This window comes from Halichoerus grypus, chromosome 10 (genome assembly GCF_964656455.1).
Source record: "Halichoerus grypus chromosome 10, mHalGry1.hap1.1, whole genome shotgun sequence".
NCBI classification, from domain to species: Eukaryota; Metazoa; Chordata; class Mammalia; order Carnivora; family Phocidae; genus Halichoerus; species Halichoerus grypus.
In genome coordinates, this window is record NC_135721.1 from 100,282,059 (window position 1) to 100,306,080 (window position 24,022).

The 24,022-nt window shown below is 36.4% G+C and overlaps 1 protein-coding gene across 14 annotated transcripts in view; it reads left to right on the forward strand.

The window, feature by feature from the left end:
- Positions 1–24,022, forward strand: part of SEL1L2 (SEL1L2 adaptor subunit of SYVN1 ubiquitin ligase) — a 135,728-nt gene that overhangs the window by 6,207 nt on the left and 105,499 nt on the right. For 11 of the 14 annotated variants that reach the window (XM_036065778.2, XM_078056908.1, XM_078056911.1 and 8 more), the window contains one exon: positions 23,778–23,833. The exons of the other annotated variants lie outside the window; for them this stretch is intronic. The gene's annotated coding sequence lies outside the window, so the exon portion shown is untranslated. Of the gene's footprint in view, positions 1–23,777; positions 23,834–24,022 lie in introns of those variants that run through there. 14 annotated transcript variants of the gene reach the window in all.

Below are 24,022 nucleotides of genomic sequence, written 5' to 3' on the forward strand. Positions count from 1 at the left end.
AGCAACTCTAAATATTATTTGAACATTATTGTGGACATGTACGAATTGGACTTCTGGTTTCTTCCTTTCCTTTTAGAGAGCAATTCTTACCTATCTCACACCTACCCCTTATCTCCTACCAGAGTAGCAGACTAGATATGCTTCCCTCCCCATAGTCTGCTCTCTTCAGGAGCTGCCTTCATTCCAGTTGAAAGGAATTTCCTGGCAGCTCATTGGCCCAAGAGTGAGGAAATGGTTGCTTAGCAACCAAATCTTGACACCCCCCCCCCCCCCACACAGACTTGAAAAGAGGAAGCTTGTGGGTCAGCCACCTAGTTCTGCCTGTGTTATAGTGAGGAGGAGCGGCTTAGGAGAAGATGAAGCCCTTGTCCCTGTTAATTGAGATATTGATCATTCTTGGGGTCATAATTAAAAGTAAGTTTTTCTGTCCTTATGGTTGTCTATGAGGGTCTTTTTAACAGCAGTAAGGGTGGAAGCTGATTAGAAGATCAGAAATATCACTATACTCCCAATTGATACCATTTTCGGGTAAGTACTTAAAAATATCCAAGAAGGATAGATATCAATGATACTCTTATTTAGGACAATACTTGGAAAGGATATGTGTATGAGAGTGAGATAGAGGGAGGGAGGGAGATAAAAATAGAAAAGATTGAGCAAATCTATGAGGAAAGCATTATAGTAATTTTTATAGAGTAGGGATATTTGAGACAGGTTGTTAAATTTTGTTAAATCCAGAATATTATGAAGATCTAATTCCAGATTTTAAAGGAAAAGTAGAGGATTCAAAGAATGGTAAAGCGCATTAAGTTATATTCTTATAATCTTTTTTTAATCTTTTCACAATAACAATTGTACTTCCAAAATTTCCATGATTCCTAACTAGTTACTATCTTAATATGGAAATTATTTTCCAGTCTTGTTTCTCTGGCCATTTATTGAATTAATTTTTACCCAATCCTCTAATAATTTACTCATGATGAATTCAATCTAAGAAATATTTATTTACATTTAACCCAGGAATGCAAGGTTGATATAATATCTGAAAATTAATTAATGTAACTTACCACATCAATAGAATAAAAGAGACCACACGGTCATCTCAATTGATACAGGAAAGACATTTGACAGAATTCAACACCTCTTTCTGATAAAACACTCAACAAATTAGAGTGTTTCTGATAAACACGAAACTCACACCTCTACCTACACTTGTGGTGGACATAGCATAATATATAAACCTGTCAAATCACTTAGTTGTACACCTGAAACTAATGTAACACTGTGTGTCAACTGTACTTAAAAAAAAAGAAATCCACACCTAGTGTATTTAATGGTGAAAACCTGAATGCTTTCCCCCTAAGATCAGGAACAAGACACTCTCACCATTTCTATCCATGCATTTCAACATTGTACAGGAGAGCTTAGCCAAGGCAATTAGATAAAAACAAGAAATAAAAGACATCAAGATTGGAAAGGAAGAAGTAAAACTATCTGTATTCATTAAAGACATAATTTTATGTATAGAAAACCCTAAGGTATCCACAAAAAACTATTAGAACTAAGAAATGAGTTCAGCAAGGCTGCAGAATAAAAGGTCAATATACAAAAATCAACTATATTTCTTTATAGTCACAGTGAACAAACAAAAAAATGAAATCAACAGTTCCATTTAGAATAGCATGAAAAAGAATAGAGTACTTAGGAATAAATTTGACAAAAGTGCAAAGCTCATACTCTGAAAACTACAAATAATTGTTGAAAGAAATTAAAGAAAACCCCAATAAATGAAAATATGTATCATAGTCATGGATTGGAAACCTTAATGTTAAGACAGCAATACTCTCCAAATTTATCTACAGATTCAATACAAAATCCCAGCTGATTTCTTTGCAGAAATTAAGAAAATGATCTGAAAATTAATACAGAAATGAATATTTTTAAACAAAAAGAACAAATTTGGAGGACTCACACTTCCCAATTTCAATATTTATTACAAACCTACAGTAATCAAGACAGTATGGTACTGGCATGAGGACAGACATATAGATCAATGGAATATCACAGAGTTCAGAAATAAATCCTCGCATTCATATGGTCAATTGATTTTTGGCAAAGATGCCAAGGCAACTCAGTTGAGAGGGGAAAGAATAATCCCTTCAACAGATGACGGGGAAGACTGCAGAGCCACATGCAAAAAAAAAAAAAAAGAAAATGAATTTGGATATCTACCTCACACTATACACAAAAATTAATATAAAATGGGTCAAAGACCTAAATATAATAGCTAAAGTTTTAAATCTCTTAGAAGAAAACAGGCATAAATCTTTGTGACCTTGGATTAGGCAAATGATTTCTTAAGTATGCCACCAAAAGCACAAGAAAAGAAGAAACAGATAAACTGGGCATCATCAATATTAAGCACTTTTATGCTTCAAAGGACGTCATCAAGAAACTGAAAAGACAATCCACAAAACAGGAGAAAATTTTTGCAAATCATATATCTAATAAGGTTTAGTATTCAGAATGTAAAAACAACTTTTACTTCTCATCAGCAAAATGACAACTCAGTTTTTTAAATGGGCAACAAACTTTTGGGTACAGGTTTTCTGTTTGGACATATGCTTTCATTTCTCTTGAATATGTACCTATGGAATCAGATAAATGTTACTCCAGAAATTATATAAAAATGACCATCAAATACATGAAAATCTATTAAACATCATTGACCATGAAGAAAATGCTAATCAGGGTGCCTGGGTGGCTCAGTTGGTTAAGCAACGGCCTTCGGCTCAGGTCATGATCCCGAGGTCCTGGGATCGAGTTCCGCATTGGGCTCCCTGCTCGGCAGGGAGTCTGCTTCTCCCTCTGACCCTACCCCCTCTTGTGCTCTCTCTCTCACTCTCTCTCTCTCAAATAAATAAATAAAATAAAATCTTTTTTAAAAAAAGAAAATGCTAATCAAAACCACAGTGAGATGCCATGATGAGGACTTAACTATAGCAATAGCAGTGGGGACTGAGAGGAGTAGGTGGATAATAAGGCTAGAGAGAATAGTGACATAAGAATCCAAAGCGAGAGTGTGCCGAGAAGATGGGCATGTCCAATAATGCCAAATGCCAGAGAGAGTGCGGGAGTGAGGTAAGGTCCAACAAGTGACCACCGGATTTAATAGCTGGGAATCTTTACCTTTCCAGGACAGTTTTATCAGAGAAGCAGGGACAAAACCTGATATTGATGTGAGTGAATAGGAGGAGAGAAAGTAGAGACAGTGATGATAATTACAGAGTTCTTGCTGGATTATGGCACTTTGCAGGGTCAGACTTGAGTTTTCAACAGATAATTTCTTGATTGCAGGTCTACAGAGACCCAAGGACATAGTTAGTAGGGGAGAAGACAGTTTCTTTACAAGCTAGTGCAAGAAGACCTAAGATTCATACACAAAATCAGGTTTTAACCCCACTTAATTTTTTCTTTTCCTGCCTTCCTACCCCAAGTTCTCTAGGCAAAACAAACAGGTCTGCCTTTTTTCACTCAAATATACCTTGCAAACTTGCATATTTTTTACACATTTTTTTCACTTGATGCTCAATGTACTTTGACTTCACCTATATAAAAATATTGAGAGAAGGAAGCTGCCATAACTATGTGATGTTCCTGACTCTGCATTCACCTAGGGAAAGTTCTAAAAGAGTTACTGAGATTTTTTCCTTTCTTTCTTTTCTTTTTTTTTTTTTTTTTGCCTTTTGGTAAATCCTCAGAATAAAGTAGTTGATGATGATGGAAAGATGAATAGTTTATCCCAAAGTGTGGCTTAGAAAATGGAAGTAAAATCAATAGTGTGTTTTTTTTCTCTTTCCACCCTACCAACCCAGCCTCTGATTTAGGGTAGCATAGGGTATATAACTGAGGCAGAGAAAAGACATTGCCAGAAATTCTGGCTCTAGATTATCCAGGATCCAAGGTTTCCCTATCTTATCTATCTCTCTCTAGTAGTAATTCTTCATTACCATACAAGTTCTACAATTAGAAAAAAAAATAATATAAAACAAAATGAAACAAAGTTTATAGCAACTCTCTCCCCTGACACCCACCCAGCAACTCTATCCCAGTTGAAAAAGGCAAGTTGCTCATTGATCTCAAACTAACCAGAATTCAGAAAACAATTGTCTAGCAACCATATCTAGTTCCTTGTCAGGTCCAGACAGGAGCCACATAGAGGCCAAGTCCTGGACATGTTGCAGAGGATACTGAGCCTAAGCAGTACAAGCAGAATATATCTTACTGCTTCATAAATAGGCTTGCTATTACCAGTGCTGTTTTGAATAACTTGTGAAATTTAGGAGTTCTAAGTTACCTTTGCTTCCTTTCAGTTCTTTTACATTATACTTCTAAAAAGGGGGGGAAATATATTGCAAGTATCTGGAGCATCTTTCCTTGAAGAGAAGCAGGAGAGAGCAAGTGTGTTATGGTGGGATTGTTAACTACTAGAGAGAAATTTGATTGCTATGTTATGTTATGGATCAGTAAGGAAGCTGATTTCTCCTTTGTGAATTGTCCTGAACAATGTAAGGTTCTTTCTTCATAACCTAGGTTTATCTGAAAGGTTTCTACAACTCTACAATTCTACTACTACTTCTACAATTACTACTACTCTTTGGAACCATTCAGTAGGACAGAACTCAGTGGGGGTAGGGCAGCCCTCAAGCTGGAGGCATAACCCTCCCCCACCACCGCTGAACCCATTAATGCCCATGTAACAGCCTTATTTCCCATTACTCAGGCTGCTTTGAGAAACTGCCTTCTTCTGACACTCTTCCCAATTCTACTCCATTTTCTCCATACAAAGGTTCATATGTCTCTCTTGTCACATACCTGCCCCAAGAATTCTCTCTGCCAGTGACAACCCTCTACCTGCTCCTGAGTGATCCTAAGATCTACTTCCCACCCGTTGAGACTGCTGTCTCAAAGAATACCAATCACCCACTGATGACTAATCCAGTGGCCTCTCACTGTTCTTGCTACTTAACCTCTATGCAGCATTTGACACTACTCACCATCTTCTTTCCACCCTGAACCTATGTAGAATCTTAGGCTCTCACTGGCTTGCCTTTCTCAACCCTCCCTTTAAATGTTGTGCCCAAAGTTCAGTGTGTGGCTCTCTTGTTCTTCATATTCTATGTCTCTTACTCTCTTCCAAGCCCCAGCTTCTTTTACATATGTATTTGCATCCTAGACCTTCCTCTTGATCTTAGATGTGCAGGTCAGCTGCATGATGATCATGAATAGTATATGGTCTGCAAAAGTCTTAAATTCAGTCTCAAAGTTAGCTCCTCTTCTGTGTTTCTTCTCTTATTAATGGCATTAATATCCCTCCCTGCTCCACTACTTCTCAAGCACAAAACCTCAAAATTGTATAATCATACAGTTATAATGCACTAAGTAGCATCTAATTTAATGTTTTTTATAGATGTAGGACTGGGGCCCAGAGTGGTGAAACTGATTCCACAGGATCATTCTGCAAAGCCAGAATCTCCAAATCCTTTACAATTATTAATTCCTTTATTCCTTTGTCAAATCCTGTCAATTCCACAGTGCTTCTCCCATCTATGCATTTTCATGTCTCAATTTAGAGTCTCATTTTAGTATCTTTTATCTACATGACTGCACTTCTAACTCTTCTCTCTTATTCACAATACAGTACTGCCAAAAATAATATTCCTAAACCCCAGGCTTGATCATAATTTTCAAGCACCTACTTTATGCAGAATAAAATTCCAACATATTGTCCAGCAGTCAAAATCCTATGCATTTAGATCCCAACTTCCTTTCTATTTTGTCTCTGTTACATACATATTCTATTTCAACTAATTCAAACTATCAGATACTCAGTATACCTACATAACTCTCTCACTTGCGTGGCTTTCTCAGTCTGCTCTGCAGAGGAACAGTCTGCAATGATGGCCTGTCTGCAGGAATGTAGTGTCCTTCCATTTTCTTCCCCATCACCACCATAAGTCTACAGCACAACATCCTGCTCATCTTTTAAGGTCCATCTCAAGTTCTACTTCCTCCAAAAAAAAAAAAAAAAAAAAAAAAAACCTTTTCCAAGCCCTTCCTCATAGCACATTGCACCTTTATTTTCTTACGCATCATGGCCTCATAATTGAGTTAATTTTTAACTCCCTCACCATATTGTCAACAATTTTTAAAATTAGCACTTATAACACTTTAAAATTTGTAAAACACATTCCCAAAACCTGTGGGGTAGATCATGCAGACATTCTTATTTGTCTAAATTTACAGATTTTCAAAACCCTGAAGTACAGAGTTTAGTTAAGATCTGAATCCTCCAATGGGAATCAAGTTTTGTTTTGTTTTCACTCTGTATCACCTGTTTGTTATTCTAAGTCTTTAGTATTTATATGTATTAGTATGTTATGCTAAGTCTAAGTGTTCTACAAAGTGGACTGCTCAAAGTTTTTGCCTCATAATCATATTTACTTGCCTCAGGCTATTTCAACATGCTACCAAGCAGCCAGCTGAAAAATAAAAAATTTAATCCATCATTCAAACATTTCAAAATGTAGTATACATATGTTCACTTCTGTATAGAACAAACAGCTAGGTGATTGATTATTTTTCAACCAGTTGTTTTGGCAGTATGATGATTACATAAACTCCAACAGTGGCATTTTATCAGTTTTTCATTGATTTTATAATTTTACTGGCATCTGCAATTTATTCAGTGTAGCCATCTAATTTTATTTACATAGTATTTATATAGTTCATCAGCCAAGGAGATACGCTAGGCAAGAAAAACTGGTTTCTTAAGACTTCTTTAAGTCTTAGGTCTGCCTCACAGACTTGGTGCCAAAATTACAGCATTGGGCTTGAAGAGAATATTCCCAGAATGGAAAAAGTATACACCCTTCATCTTCCCTGATAGAAGATAGTTTTTAAAAACAATTCATTGGGGCGCATGGGTGGCTCTGCCAATTAAGCGTCTGCCTTCAGCTCAGGTCATGATCCTAGGGTCCTGGGATCAGCCCCACATCGGGCTCCCTGTGGAGCAGGGAGCCTGCTCTCCCTCTCCCCCTGTTTGTGCGCTCTCACTCTCTCTCTCTCTGTCAAATAAATGAATAAATAAATAAATACAATTCATCATCTCTAGAAAAGAAGTAGGAATACCCTGGATGAAAAAGAAATTATAAATACTTAAGAGACAAAATAGGAGATGGAATGGACTTAAAAGAAGAAACTTTTGCCCCAAAATGTACAAAAGAGAATATGGTTACATATGATGTACATGTAGGCTCAGGAAAAAGGGAAGGATCCCTGAAGCAAAAAGAAAAGATTGTTGGTTGGAAACAACAGCAGCTTCAGCCTGTCAGTCTGACTCCTATGCCCCTCAACACCACCTCCATATGCAAAGAAGGCAGCACTTTTATTTCTAGTAATGAAAGGCTAGGTCACTAGGTTATTTGGTCCAACCCTCCCACTGAAAATAAATGGTGCATAAAATATACAAACTTCTTAAATGAAACAAAGAGTTGAGAAGACAGTAAAGAACTACCAGACAAAAATGTAAGGAATTGCTAGAATCCAGTGAAGCAAGTACAGAACATCTGAGCAGGGCCAGGACTTGCCTCACCTTGGTCCCAGCCCTGTACCTGAACATCAAAGCAGCTGTTACCCTGAGCCAGACAAACTTGGGCTTTGGTTTTAGTGGCCTCACAAAGCAAGGAGAACAGAATCTAATTCTCAAGACCTGTCCAAGGTGAGGAGTCTAATAGGAGACCTTTTCAACATTAACCGAGGACCGTAAAATACTCTACTCTTAGGATAAAGGCAGCCCAGAAGTAAATCCACCCCTTCTTAAATCCAGGGATCTGCAGAGACTTGACATCTAGTGGAACAAAGAGTAAAGGAAAAGGAAAAAAATACATTCCTGAGAAGTTGTAGTCACAGGCTAGCCTCCCTGGAGATTTACAGCCTGGGTTATCCCAAGTATGCTGAGCCTAGTACTAGATCTAAGATAGTCCTCTACTTGGTACTGCCCCAGGCACCTGGCAAAAGCAAATTGATACTCTCTCCATGGGAAAGCAACTTCGTTTTAGGTCTCAATCCGAGTTCACAAGGAGACAAGGCATGAGGTGGGAGATTTGGGGTGGCATTTTGGCAGAGATTTTGGCAGATTTTGGCAGAGTTTTGCTGCAAATGGCTAGTGATACTGAGGGAGCACCTATTCCTGGATGACTAGGTCCTGTCACATCCTGATAGTTTATCCTGAAACACCCACAAAGTTACTGGTGGCAAGCTGAGGTGATTATAGCATTCAGAGGCAGATTAAGAGGGGGAAATCCAAGTCCAACATGAGGAAAACTGACACCACAGAAAAGAAAAGCATCAGCCTACACACGGAAACACACACACCCCACACCATAATACCTGAGGAAACAGAACAAGTAGAGGGGATGGTTGTGGTCTTCAAAATATAAAATGATTATCATAAGATGTATTTAGAGATGTTATTGTAGCCATAAAAGATGAGCTATTTTGGAAATGCAATATATGATAGTAAAAATAAAAACCTCAAAGCTGAATACCAACATTGACAGAGCTGAAGAGCAACTCAGAAGCTCAAAAATCAAACAGAAATCCTCTTATAAGCACAATGCAAATGGACAGAGAAATGACACGTATGAAATAAAGGTTCAAGGACATGGGGGATGTATCCAAAAGTTACAAATTCACATAATAGGGTCACCAGAAAGAGAAAATGAAGAACTGAGAACAAGAAATAAATAAATAAATTTCCCAGATCTTAAAAAGACCTTTTTTTAGAGTCTTTAGATTAAGTTCCACTAAGCGCTAAGTAAGAAGACTGAGAAAAGATGCACTCCTAGAAAGTGAGGGTAAAATTTTAGTACTTTATGGACAATCAGAAAATCCTTAAAGCTTCTAAAGAGAAAAAATACAGGGGCACCTGGGTGTCTCAGTCAGTTAAGCATCTGCCTTTGGCTCAGGTCATGATCCTAGGGTCCTAAGATCAAGCCCCGTGTCAGGCTCTCTGCTCAGCAGTGAGTTGGCTTCTCCCTTTGCCTCTGTGCTCCTTCTGTGCTCTCTCGTGCTTTCTTGTGCTCTCTCTTGCTCTCTCTAAGGTAAATAAATAAAATCTTTTAAAAAGAGAAAAAAAATACCTTATTTACAAGGTGAAAAATAGCATGTCGACTTCAACTTCATTAGCAATATTGGGTACAAAAAGACACTGGAGAAATATTTTCTAAGTACTGAGGTGAAATGATTTTGAATCTAGATTTATATAATCTGACAAACTGTAAAACAAGTGTAATGGCAAAATAAGATATTTTCAAACATGAATAGATTCAGAAAATTTATCACCCACAAATCCTAACTGAAATATTGACTAGAAAATACAATCCAGCAAAATAAAACATGAGTTCAAGAGGAACACTAAATAAAAATCAGTGGTAATCAAAGAAACCTTCAAAACATGATAAATCTAAGCAAATGCCTATTCTAATTTTAAAAAATAAAACAATCAAATTCATTTTTAAAAATCCCTTTCACGGGGTGCCTGGGTGGCTCAGTCGTTAAGCATCTGTCTTCAGCTCAGGTCGTGATCCCAGGGTCCTGGAATCAAGCCCTGCATCGGGCTCCCTGCTTAGCAGAAGGTCTGCTTCCCCCTCTCCCACTCCCCCTGCTTGTGTTCCTTTTCTCACTGTGTCTCTGTCAAATAAATAAATAAAATCTTTAAAGAAAAAAATCCCTTTCACAAGGGAACCCTCTTAGACTGTTGGTGGGAATGCAAACTGGTGCAGCCACTCTGGAAAACAGTATGAAGCTTCCTTAAAAAGTTAAAAATAGAACTACCCTGGGGCGCCTGGGTGGCTCAGTCATTAAGCATCTGCCTTTGCCTCAGGTCATGATCCCAGGGTCCTGGGATGGAGCCCCATATTGGGCTCCCTGCTCAGCGGGAAGCCTGCTTCTCCCTCTCCCACTCCCCCTGCTTGTGTTACCTCTCTCGCTGTCTCTCTCTTTGAAATAAATAAATAAAATCTTTAAAAAAAAAAAAAATAGAACTACCCTATGATCCAGCAATTGCACTACTAGGTATTTACCCAAAGAATAAAAAACTACTAACTCGAAGAGATACATGCACCCCAGTGTTTATAGCGGCATAATCAACAATAGTCAAATTATGGAGAGAGCCCAGATGTCCATCAACCGATGAATGGATAAAGAAGATGTGATATATATATGCAATGGAATATTACCCAGCCACAAAAAAAGAATGAAATCTTGGCATTTGCAATAATGTGGTTGGAGCTAGAGAGTATTATGCTAAGCAAAATAAGCCAGAGAGGGACAAACACCATATAATTTCATTTATATGTGGAATTTAAGAAACAAACCAGATGAACATATGGGGCAGAAAAAGAGAGGTAAACCAGAAAACAGACTCTCAACTATAGAGAACAAAACTGAGAGTTGCTGGAGGAGAGGTGGGCGGTGGGATGGGTTAAATGAGTGATGGGTATTAAGGAGGGCATTTGTTGTGATGAGCGCTGGGTGTTGTATGTAAGTGGTGAATAGCTAAATCCTACACTTAAAACTAATATTACACTGTATGTTAACTGGAATTTAAATAAAAACTTGAAAAAAAAATCCCTTTCACAGTAGCAACAGAAATTTAAAAATAGCTAGGAATAAATTTAATAAAAATTAAACAAGGCATATATGAGAATGAAAATTTTCTGAAGAGCATCAAACAGAAAACTGAATAAATTCAGGCTATACACCCAAGTGAATCTCAATATTGTAAATATGCCAGGTAAATCCAATGCAATCCAGTGAAAATACCAACACATTTCTTAAATGAATCTGACAACCTTATTCTAAAATTCATCTAGGAAAGAAGTTATACTAGAAGTCCCAAGATAGGATTTTTTTCAAAGATATTTATTTATTTATTTATTTATTTATTTATTTATTTATTTAAGAGAGAGAGAAGGGAGAGGAGCAGAGGGATAGGGGACAAATCCCCGACAACCCCAAGATCATGACCTGAGCTGAAATAAAGAGTTGGACGCTTAACTGATTGACCCACCCAGGCACCCCTCCCAAGATAAGTTTTTAAAAGAGGAAAAAGAAAGGTGTGCGGGTAGGTGCTTGTGTATCTGCACAAAGAAGTTCTTGCACAAATAGTAAAATATGCAATTATAAATCTACAGTAATTAGGGTATTGCCAGAATAATAGACAAATGCATCAAGAAAATAGTTTAAAAATGAAACAATGTACAAATGAGAATTTAGTACCTGAAAGGAGGTTTCTAAATGCAATGGGTCTATAATGAATGTTAGTGTCAAATTGTCTATTTATTAGAAAAAATCAGATTCCACTTCATACCAATCAAAAAAACTGAGCCCAGATGGACTAAAAACATAAACAGTAAAAGGAAAACTATAAAAATAGCTGAAGGAAATATAGGAAAATATATATTCAAGTGATTGGTAAGGCCTTGAACAAGACACACACACAAACACACACATATACACACAGGTTATAAGTGAGAAAAAGATAGATAGTTTTGACTACATTTGAATTTAAAGCAACTCTGTTGCAAAGGATACCATAACCAGTTAAAAGGCTAACAACAGACTGAAAAATATATAACATAAACACCAATCAAATAATATCCAGAATATATTTTAAAACTCCTAACGATCTTTTCTTAAAAGCCCAATAGAAAAAAGAAAAAAAAAAAAAATAGAAAAAAAAAAAAAAAGCCTAATAGAAAGATGGGGAAAATATCTAACAGTCCATTCCTTAGAGAGGAAAATATAAATGCTCCTAAATGTGACCTTGCCAGTAATCATGCAAATGGAAATTAACAGTGAAATACCAGTTTATCCCAGGGCGCCTGGGAGCTCAGTTGGTTAAGCGTGTGCCTTCAGGTTGGGTCATGATCTCAGGGTCCTGGGATCTAGCCCCACTTAGGGCTCCCTCCTCAGAGGGGAGTCTGCTTCTCCTGCTCCCTCTGCCCCTCCCCCCACTCATGCATGCTCTCCCGTGCATTCTCTCTCTCAAATAAATAAATGAAATCTTTAAAAAAAAAAAAAAAAAAAAAGGAAACACCAGTTTGTCCCAATACATTTGCAAAAATTGAAAAATGTTGGTTAGGGTGAGGAAAGATTCATACTCTAATAAACCATGTGTGGAAGTGTAAGTCAGAGTGGTTTTTCTGGGAATGACTATTTGCTATTTATTAAAATTTATATTGGGCCTACTACTTCTCAGGTGACCAAATCTATTTCTCATTGTTTACTTTGGCAAACCCTTACATATGTTTCACAGGAAACATGTTCAAGATTATCCATTACAGTATTATTTGCAATAGCAAAGTAATTGAAAACATTATGAATGTCTATCCATTAAATGATTAAATGTAACACCATTGTAGAGATGACTCCCTTCCAACCCAAAAATTCTGGATTTTATCTTACAGCGTGTCAGAACTCCTCAAGAATATAAGGATTAACAAAGAATTCCTACACGTAAACTAATGTCTTATCTCCACATTCAATAAATGTTGAACCTCATGTATTTACAGTATCAAAGCTACTATATCACATACATAATATTCTACAAATGTATTTTTATATTTCTATGAAAATATACCAAAATACAAAAACTAAGGGATTTTCTATATGGTTATTTCCTTGGGTTGATTAACTCAGTAGTACCAGATAAAATATCTAAACTTCTGTCAGTTTTAATTCTCATTGCATTAATTATTTAAGTAGTACTTTTAATCACCCCAAGTTATACTGTAGTAATTTCAGGTAATGCTATATAATGCCATAGACATTTAGATCACTAGAGAAGACAAGACATGGTAAACATAAATGCCTTCACCAAGATCAATTACTACATCCATTTACAAAGAGAATTAATACCCTAGAATTGAAGACTTCTGAATCCTATTATCTTGCTCCACTGATAATTCATGTTTCTTTACCTTTCAGAGAGACACTGATAATGAAAAGGCATAAGAGCTAAAAGCTGCAAGAGTTCTAAACCTGCTTTAAAACTGGTTCTTATAATACTCAAAACAAATCATCTATATCAGGTTCCCAAAAAGCAATTGATCAGTTACTTCTCTGGATTCGATCAATCAATTACATATGCATTACAAACATGAACTTAAAAGCACCTTCAACCCAGTCAGCCCATTCCCAAATTTAACCACTGTTTTTTTTGTTTTGTTTTGTTTTTTTATTATTATGTTATGTTAATCACCATACATCACATCATTAGTTTTTGAGGTAGTGTTCCATGATTCATTATTTGCATATAACACCGAGTGCTCCATGCAGAAAGTGCCCTCTTTAATACCCCTCACCAGGCTAACCCATCCTCCCACCCCCCTCCCCTCTAGAACCCTCAGTTTGTTTTTCAGAGTCTATCGTCTCTCATGGTTCATCTACCCGTCCGATTCCCCCCCTTCATTCTTCCCCTCCTGCTTTCTTCTTTTTTTTTTTTAAACATATAATATATTATTTGTTTCAGAGGTACAGATCTGTGATTCAACAGTCTTGCACAATTCACAGTGCTCACCATAGCACATACCCTCACCAATGTCTATCACCCAGCCACCCCATCCCTCCCAGCCCCCAACACTCCAGCAACCCTCAATTTGTTTCCTGAGATTAAGAATTCCTCATATCAGTGAGGTCATATGATACATGGCTTTCTCTGATTGACTTATTTCGCTCAGCATAACACCCTTCAGTTCCATCCACGTTGTTGCAAATGGCAACATTTCATTCCTTTTGATGGCTGTATAATATTCCATTTTATATATATACCACATCTTTTTTATCCATTCATCTGTCGATGGACATCTTGGCTCTTTCCACAGTTTGGCTATTGTGGACATTGCTGCTATAAACATCAGGATGCACGTACCGGATCCCTACATTTGTATCTTTGGGGTAAATACCCAGTAGTGCAATTGCTGGATCATATGGTAACTCTATTTTCAACTTTTTGAGGAACCTCCATACTGTTTTCCAGAGTGGCTGCACCAGCTTGCATTCCCACCAACAGTGTAGGAGAGTTCCCCTTTCTCTGCATCCCTGCCAACATCTGTCATTTCCTGACTTGTTAGCCCATTCCCAAATTTGCAATATTGTAATGGTGGAGCAGAATGGATGAGAAATCTATTAGTGCAGCTAGAAAAAAAAAAAAAAAGAGTGATAATGTTACCCTCGTGTCATCGTTGTTTATGAAAAACAGAATCTTATATAAAGATTTAAAAAAATAATATAACTTCATGAATAAAACCACTTAATTCAGACTTTTTGCAATGATGAAGCACAGCAATAAAAAGTTTTTTTGAAGAGGAAAACCCTTATTTTGTTTTAAAAAATTGTTTTTGTGGCTATATAATTAAATTTGACAATTCCAAACCTGAGATTCTTTTATTCTAGGTTTTCAGTACTAACTTAAAAAGCAGTTTGGTTGAATTTTAGATCCAGGAGCAGAATTATTTGCTGCGTTATAATAAAAGTATTTAATCAACCATCAGTTTTAATTAAGACATTATGCAGGGTGCTATGGGTGAACTTAAAAAACAGGGAAGTTGTCTTTGCAATTGGAGATCTTACAATCCATAGAATAAAATTTAGTATGTGATTGGGTGCTAACCTGAATGACACAGAACACAAGTCCTGAAGAAGTTCCAAAAAGGGAGAGGTTATTTAAGGCTGAAATATCTAGGAAAACCTGCAGGTAGGGGGGAAATGTATTTAGTCATTTTAACAAATACGTTTTATAAATCTATTGTAGGGCAGGAACTATTCTCACACCAGGCCCCAGTGTTGAAACATGACAAACATGTGCTGAAAGGCTGAATAAAATTTGGATATTAAGGGAAGAAAGAGAAAACATTCCAAATTAGAAGTACACAAATAAAGGACATGGGTGTAAGAATGAGTGGAGCGTACATATGGGGTGGCAGGATACCACCACTTCAATAAGAGTGGAGTATAATGGAAAACAAATTGGTTTAAAAAAGTAGGGTCAGATCATTGAGAACCTTATATTTCTAAGCAGAGGAAACTAAAAGAAGCATTACTAAATGCCTGGCCCATGTCAGTCATTTTCATAGTCACGATCTCATTAAATTCTAAGTACAACTGCTCCCACTCCCCACTCACAACCACACCCTAGGTTTAAGATAATAATTCTCCTTATTGAATGGATGAAAACACAGGTTCAGATGTTTTATGACTTGCTGAAGGTCACATAGCTAGAAAGCAGTAAAGTTAGAATTTGGTTCCCTCTCTTCTGACTCCAAGCCCAGTGCACAATCCACTACATCCCAACTGCTTCTTCAGTTTTCACTTGACATGGTAAGAAACAGCCACTTAAAGAAACTTGAATAAGGGAATGACACCATACTCCCAGTTGGCATGGGCTTTTGATAAGCAGTAGTCTAGTGATGGAATCAGAATAGATGGAGAACTGGAACTTGCTAGGCTATTTTAGGATCTAGGAGTCATGTCATAAAGTCCTGGATTAGGCTAATGATAATGGACCAGAAGTTACAATTTAAAAACAAAAGAAAGTTATGTTTGGCCATGGGTATGTTAGCATAGGATGAAGTAAAAAATGATGTATGATTGAACTTGGGAGACTGATGATCCCCTTCACAGGGACAGAACATAAGAGAGGAGAAACTGACTTAGGGAGGCAGCACATTAGCAATAATGATTTAGTTTGGAGACATTGGGACCTTAGAGGTGATAGCCATATATCCAGGCCACCTTGCTGCCTATCCAGTCACATCTCAGCCAGTTCAGTACAGACTGGTGACAACTAAACAAGCAGCTTAAGTGTTTCCAATCTTCATCAAAACCCTAACTGAAAACAACCAACCTCACAGTTATAGCCTTTCAATTAAAATTGCTCAATATGTGTCTCTAAACTTAAAAGTTTTATTGCCCTATTCCTATAGGACAAATCATATTTTTCACTTGCATCATACTTTTTATAATTAACTGAATAATTAATGTATCCATTATAAAATTTAGTCAAACCCAAGTGTGTAAAAAGTATAACTTTCTTAATTGTTTAATAATGGAATTTAATTTCTATTTCAAGCTATAATAGTGGGAACTTGTCTTTGCTATTTCTCCCGCTCTTTCCTCCCTCCTAGTCCAGGGAATGTTTTCTCATTTGGGAAAGAGGGCAGAGAAGGCCTTGCTATTACCTTGCTATCATATATAAGGTATTCTCCTACATCTATTCTGTTGTCTAGGTTATAGGTCCTTTCTTTTTCTTCTAACATCCAAGAAGACACTTACCCCTTTCTTTCTGCCACATCACTCTCTTTTCTGAAGCAATAAGCAACTCGCTGGCTAAATGGGGAAAAGGACAGAGGGTAGAAGAAAATACCAGGAAAAATCATCAGTCAACATTACCAAATACGTTCTACCATGTTTTCCCACTTGTAATTTGCACTTCTCCCTAATTATTTCTCATCTTATCAAGAATTAATAATAAAAATAAAATTTATTAAGCACTTTTTATGTGTTAGGCACTATACCAAGTACAATGCAGGATTACCCAACTATCCTTCAAGGTTGCTGTTAGGCTCTTTACTTGCACACTATAGGAGGTAATTTGTAAACTCCGGGAAGGAACACTTTTGGCAATACTGAGAATTATTCAACCTTCTCTATTAGATTAAAACTCATAAAAATAAAAATAAAGAACTATTCACTCACCGTTAGCCTGTCCCTTAGTAACTTTCATATTTAAAATTTTGCCGTCTTTGTACTTGAAGAAGGAAGTTGAGGAGGAAGAGAGAACCAAAAGTTATAAAATACTTATTCTTTCAAGACATTAGCATTAAATTATAGACTTTCAAAAAATCTATAGTAGGGGCGCCTGGGTAGTGCAGTTGGTTAAGTGTCCAACTCTTGGTTTCCGCTCAGGTCATGATCTCAGGGATTGAGCCCCATCTGCTTAAGACTCTCTCTCCCTCTCCCTCTGCGCCCCCCCCAACCCCGCACCCTCTCTCCCTCTCTCAAATCTTAAAAAAAAAAAATCTGTATTACTATATTAATATAACTAAGTCATTAGTCTATTACCAAATATATAATACATCAAAATGTATTTATTGGTCTACTAAGTTACTACAATATGCTAACATTTTCATTAGTATAGTTCTTTTATCATAATTTCCTTTATATCTTTAGAGACTTTGATAATGTCGAAATTTGGTCTAATTATATAGAAGTAATGACTGTAAATTATCCTTGTTTTTTTAAGATTTTATTTATTTATTTGAAGGAGAGAGTAAGCGAGAGAGAGAGCACGAGCAGGGGGAGGAGCAGAGGGAGAGGGAGAAGCAGACTCCCCACTGAACAGGGAGCCCAACTCAAGGCTGGATCCCAGAACTCCAGGATCATGACCCAAGCCGAAGGCAGATGCTTAACTGACTGAGCCACCCACATGCCCCTATAAATTATTCTTGTTGAGAGTGGAATGGAATGGCTCCCTTCTATGTGGGCAACTCTTAGTTTATAGGTGTTAAAATTATTATATAACTGAAATGGGTCTCTTGAGGTCTGAGCTGTGATCAGTATGTAGAGGATGGAGCTTTATCTGAGGGAAAATAGTATGTATGTCACCCCAATCCTGTCAGGGGCCTGGGGAAGAGAAAAGCTGTATCCATCAGAATAGGAGGGCCAGGGATGCCAGGGTGGTGCAGTTGAGCAGCTGACTCTTGGTTTCAGCTCAGGTTGTGATCTCAGGGTCACGGGATCAAGCCCACATCAGGCTCTATGATTAGCAAGGAATCTGCTTGGAATTCTCTCTCCCTCTCCCTTTTCCCCTCTCATGTGCACACACATGCACGCATGCACACACACATACACACATACCCAATCTCTCTCTCTCTCTCTAAAATAAATAAATCTTTAAAAAAAAATAGGAGGGCCTTAGGTAAGTGGCAGAGTTAGAAGTTGTATTCTTGCCCTTGATAACAAAGAGATCCAGGTGTTAAGGAGAATAACCCTATGGAGTGGAAAGATGACACTTTTCCCAGACATGTGAGAAAGATGCGAAATTCTTCCAGAAAAAGGAGTGAGACAGGACCAGGAAGAATGCAGTTGAGGTATTATAGAACCACAGAACTGTCAGTGTATAATGGACTCTGTCTATGCCTTTTATATTTTCTTTGCACTTCTGTGGGATTATTAGCTCTATTTTGAGAATTCCAGTCTGTTTTAGATGTAGTAAGAGTAATCAGGGAAAGGAATTTGAAGGGAAGGTGGTTGCGGCAGTTATCAGAATGAGAAAAAGCCAAAGAGAAGGTAAAATTCAGTAGGAGATTCTTCTTCCAGGGTTTACACCATATAGTTCCTTAATTTTATCTCAATAAGAGAAGTGCTTTTCTCACAGATGCTAATAACACTTGCTTTTAAAAGGTAGGCCTTTGGAGAAGAGAAGGGAACTGACATTTATTATTTAGCTGCTATCTATTTAACAAACACCAAGCACTACACTTTAAATTTATTCTGTCTTCACATCTACTCCAAGAGATAGGTATAGTATTGCTATTCCCATTTTCTAGAAAACTGAGGCTCAGAGAGGTTAAATAACTTATCCAAGGTCACATGGCTAAGTAAGGAGATATGAAATGTTATTTCTGAACATCAGGCTTGATGATGTCCAAAACTAAGTATCTCACAAGCCAAAATAATAAATGTCCTAAAATCATAGTTGTTTCTTATTGGAAATTTTAATAGATAACGTCTAGTCCATTCAATAGAAACTGTTAAAATTTAAAAAGGAAAGAAGAAAACTTTCAAATAGTAATTAGTAACTAGTGAAACAGATTACTGATATATGAAAAATACTTCTAAATGTGGACTTAAGCCTGACTGAAGAGGAAACTGGAAGTCAACATAGGGAATTAGTGTTTATACAGTAAGCAACAGGGACTTACGGGTTTTTAAGCAGATGTGTGCCTTGCTGGAAACAGTACTCAGGGAAAATTATTCTGAGGGTAGATGTAAATTAGATTAAAATTAGAGCAATCATGATTAAATCTGTTAGGAGGCTGTTATAAGAATGCAGGCATGAAATGATGAGGGTCTGATTTATGCTGTGTTTTCCACAGGAAACTGAAAACTCACCCCTACAGAAATCCCTTTGGCAGAATTTTCTATGGAACCTTGTGGGTGCAAACTCTCACTCTTCTCACTCCTACATCTCCCCAATTGTGTACCCACTTCTGGTGACTTAGATTCATCTACACACCTCTATCCCTGGCCTGACCTGCTCCCATGATTTTAGTCCCAGTTTTTGGAACCATTGTTGTTGCCAGGTTTGTCTCTCATCGCTTGTCTCACCTCTGCCAACCTGGATTCCTTCTGTAGGTTCTCCTATGACTTGTGTTATTCTGCTTTCCCGTCATTACAGTTTAATTCTCAGAGCTTTACTTCTTAAGTGGCTGACTGTTCAGGAATGAGTACATTATCCTTTTGTAGTTCCTGACCTCCTGCATTCACCATCTGTCCGTTCCAAAATCCTTGCTGACCCAACTCAACCCTTAGGTCATGCCAAAAAGAAGAGGTGAGGACTGAGCATTGAGAAATACACAATCATTAGCAGACATAAAAACCAAAGAGGAACTCTAAAATAGAGGTTTGAAAGGAAGAAGGATATCCAGGATAGTGTAAAGTCACAGAAGCCAATGTACTGCACAGAGTCTGAAAGAAAGGTCAGAAAGGAACAAATAGTATTTTTTATACCATTACTACATGTAATGAAGAATGAAGCACCATTTTAGAGAACTAGAATGGGAGAATCAACAAAATACTTCTGTTTAGTTCCACTGTAAATGTTGTTTGAACAAACAAGCAAACATTTTATTTGCCTGTAACTCCCCAGGCAAATTCCTTCATAAAGCACAGAGGTTTTTTTGTGTGTTTTGGGGAGTTTTGTGCTGCTTTTTTTTTTTTCCCAGTATCTTAGTCACATTAATCAGGTCCCAGTGTTCATTCAAAGGAAGATGAAACATGTCTTGGAAAGAAAGGACATGAGCCACATTGGGGAAATGAAGGGTAAAGCCAGGAGTTAGTGTATATCAAGCCTTTCATGAGAAAGTGGATCTGAAAAGAATTGTCAGCAAGACAGTAAATATTCTGGGATATTATTTTCTTCTAAATCTTCTCTCAATGCTATGAGTACATTATATATTATTTATTTTGGCATTATTTACTGGTCTAATGTAGCTTCTGAGAATTGAGATTTCTATCCAAGGAGTCCTAGTTGGCTGAAGAAGCAGACAGGTTTTCAGTCATCAACTGCTGCATAACAACCCAAAACTTAGTGGTTTGAAACAATGATTTATTGTTTCTCATAATTCTCTGTGGGTTGACTGGGTGATTTTTCTGCTGGTCTCACCTGGACTCACTCATGAAGCTTCACTCAGCTGGTGGTCAGTTGAGACAGGTGGGCCTCTCTCTCTCTTCTCTCCACTATTACCCCTGGCTTCTTAAGGGCGTGGTGATCTCAGGGCATTGTTCCAAGAGGGTAAAAGAGGCTGAAAGGATTAAGGACTAGTCTTGGAAGTTGAACAATGTCATCTGCCACATTTCTGTTAGTCAAAGCAAGATACAGGGGCAGCCCATTGAAAGAGTGGGGAAAATAGTCTCCATCTCTTGATGGGAGAATTAGGCAAAGTCACATTGTAAAGGGGTATGAACATGGTAGTTGTGATTTATGGAGGCCATTGTAACAGTCTACCACAGTCTACTCTCAGGCCCCAGTGATTGACATCACGTGATTCTCCCCCTTCTAATATTGCCCGAGACTCATCCAGTCATAGCATTAGGCTCAGAATCTATGATCTCATAATCTGCATCAGGTCAAGATGTCAGTGAGACTCCTTGAGTATAGTTCTTAGTTTCAGACACCTATGAAATAAAAAGGCAAGTTATCCTCCATTCCCTCATGTACCCAGTGTATATTGGAGAAATAAAAAACCACACTACACTAGACACCGCTGTCTAAAAAAGGGGAATGAGGCATGTGTAACAGTCACTGGTCCATGGCAATTTGGAAATCCAGCCAGGTGCATGTTGGCAGGTTTCTCTGCTCCAGGGGTAGGCAATGTTCCTTGATGAGGGCCCTGTTCTACTCTCTTGGAGTAGTTCCCTAATCTTTTATTTTCCTTGGCTCTTGGCAACACCCTCTGGGCTCTTGGTTCTGACCTCTGATATCAGTACTCATAGAGGGAAGTGATAAAACAGTGGAACAGGTCTCCAGCAATCACCAGTGTTCCTCAATTGATATTTAAAAGCCTACTAGAAAGCTTTGTGCAAGATACTGTTGGTAGCAGAATCTGTTCCCCGGTAGCCAATCAAAACTTCATTTTCTTTAGGTGAAAACCTAAAAGCCTGAAGTTTAGAAAAGACACATATTTTTGTTGTTGTGCATATTCTGCTGGAAATAATGACCAACTACTTTTATATTCTTTTTATGTTTTAAGCTATTAAATACATTGTTCCTTCAGTTACATTCTTACACCTCCTCCCATTTCGCTAATTCTTTTATCTACATTTTTATCTACACTTACCCTACCTTTGATAATTGCTTTTAGCCTTGTAATTTTCATGTTAATATCTGGCCACTGACAGCTTGATTTTCTGGTCCAGTGTATAATACAAATGTTATTCCACTTAATATCCATAATTTTCTCCTCTTGCTCTAATACACATGACACTTTGTACTTCTTGTTCTGTGTATTTTCTGTGCATACTAACTCTAATTTTATTCTGTGTACTTTGGGGAGTATAACAATGGGAATATATCAAATCACATTGCTTTTTCCAGTTTACTTTTTCTAGTTGTGATAATAGAGATTAAAAATTGCTAGACATTCACTGTAGCTATAATATTAGTCACATTGTCTGATTTCTAATACACAAATATAATTAGGCTAAGTAATTTGTTTTGAAGAAAATGCCTTAATTGAGAGAGAAGTCATATTATAGACAAAGCATTAATAAATTCTGATTAAGTCTCTAATAATGCTTTTTCACCATGGTCCTTTTAAAATACTAATTTACATATATTTAAATATATTATTATCTTGAAGGTATCTTAAATCCTTTAAGGAAGTAGGCCTTCTTTATAATAATCACAATCATAATTATATGTATAGCTTATATTTATTAAGCACTAAACATATATTAAGTACTGTACTAAATACTTTACATAGATTATCTTATTAGATTACCATAACAAATTAATGAAACAGATACAAAATCAGAACTAGCATACAGGCCTGTTTAACTCAAAAGCCACATGGTGGACCATTACGCTATATTGATTGATAATGAGTATGAGTATCCATGGCCCCAAAATGATCATTTGGCAAACTTGGGATAAAGGAAGTTTCATTTACAATAACATTCTTATTCTGGCATAATTTATTTTACATCCTGAACCTGAAAAAAGCAATCCTGTAGAATATATAATTTTATGAAATATGTATAATCTTTAAAATGTTTTCATATGCTTTATATTAATGCATTTGTCACCATTAAGTTGTTGAATATTTATTTAGAATTTGCCAATTGTTTCCCTAGTTTGACAGAGGACTAAATATCGAACAACCTGGAATCAGTTCTATAAGGTCTGGCTTACAAAGCAAACAGAAAAGACAGAATTGTGAGGCCAAATACTAAAGTTCATCAGTGAGAGAAAGAATAAAACATTTTAAATTAATAAATATAATATCAATGATAGCATTAAAACATTCATAACCTGCTCTTGAAAGTATAAGCTCACAACTTTTGGAAATATAAAATTTTGACTATCCATATTTGTCTTGAGTCAAATTCTTCAGTCTATAAAGTGAACATATCACATATATGCATGTTTTACTTCAGGAAATATGTAGGGTCATTTTTACAGTGCATCAAATAATTTTTTTAGTAATTGAAAATTTATCAGTCCTACTAATGTAGTAGACATGCCATGAAGTGACACCCTATTATATCAGGTTTTCAAAGACTTATTTTTCTGAATATGTAAGTTAAGAAACTTTAAGTCTTTGTAAAAATGAAATATACCAATGACTATATATGTATTCTATATGGTATAAATATGTATGTTCTATTCTTTACAAAAAGATTTGTTAAAAAATGCTTATGAAAATTATTTTCTCAAATATCAAAACCTGATGTAATCATACTAGCCTACATTTCTCAGATATTTGTATCATTCAACTATATTAATTTTTAGTATCTCTCTGACATATGAATCCATGTATAAATATATAAAAGATTATATTCCTTCTATGTTTTAATATTCTTTATTAATAAATGACATTTATTTACATGGATACATTTCAATTAAGTTGTAGCTCAGAAAGTTTTCTGCTATTGTAATTAGTCTATTATTTGTAGAACTCTTTCATATTAACTCAATTTCAAGATCCTTGATTAAAGTATTTAGATTGTCTCTGATGTCAAGTTACATCTGAAAAATTATCCGTGAAGGAATTATTTTGTACCATGTTACAGGTAACTTTAAATTTATTTTCCACTATTATTCTTAAGAGTTCTAAAAGTTATGTAGAAAGTTTTTTAGTAAGAAATGATTTAGTGAAATGTTAAAAAGAAAATATCTTCAATTTTATAAAAATTTTTGTACATTGTAGATATCGAAGCAGAAGAACATAGTAAAAAGCAAAAGGAAAGAAATGCCACCACACAGGTAAATATTTTGCTAAAACATTATATTTCTCTAGTACAAAATTTAGGCTATAGGCATTATACATAGTATTTATTCAGCATGCTCAGAATTTCTTAACCAAGTAATTATACTGGCTGCTGTTTCTATTCTTTTTTTTTTTTTTTTTTTTGCTTCGTTGTCAATCAATCAATAATTTTTGTTCATTCACTT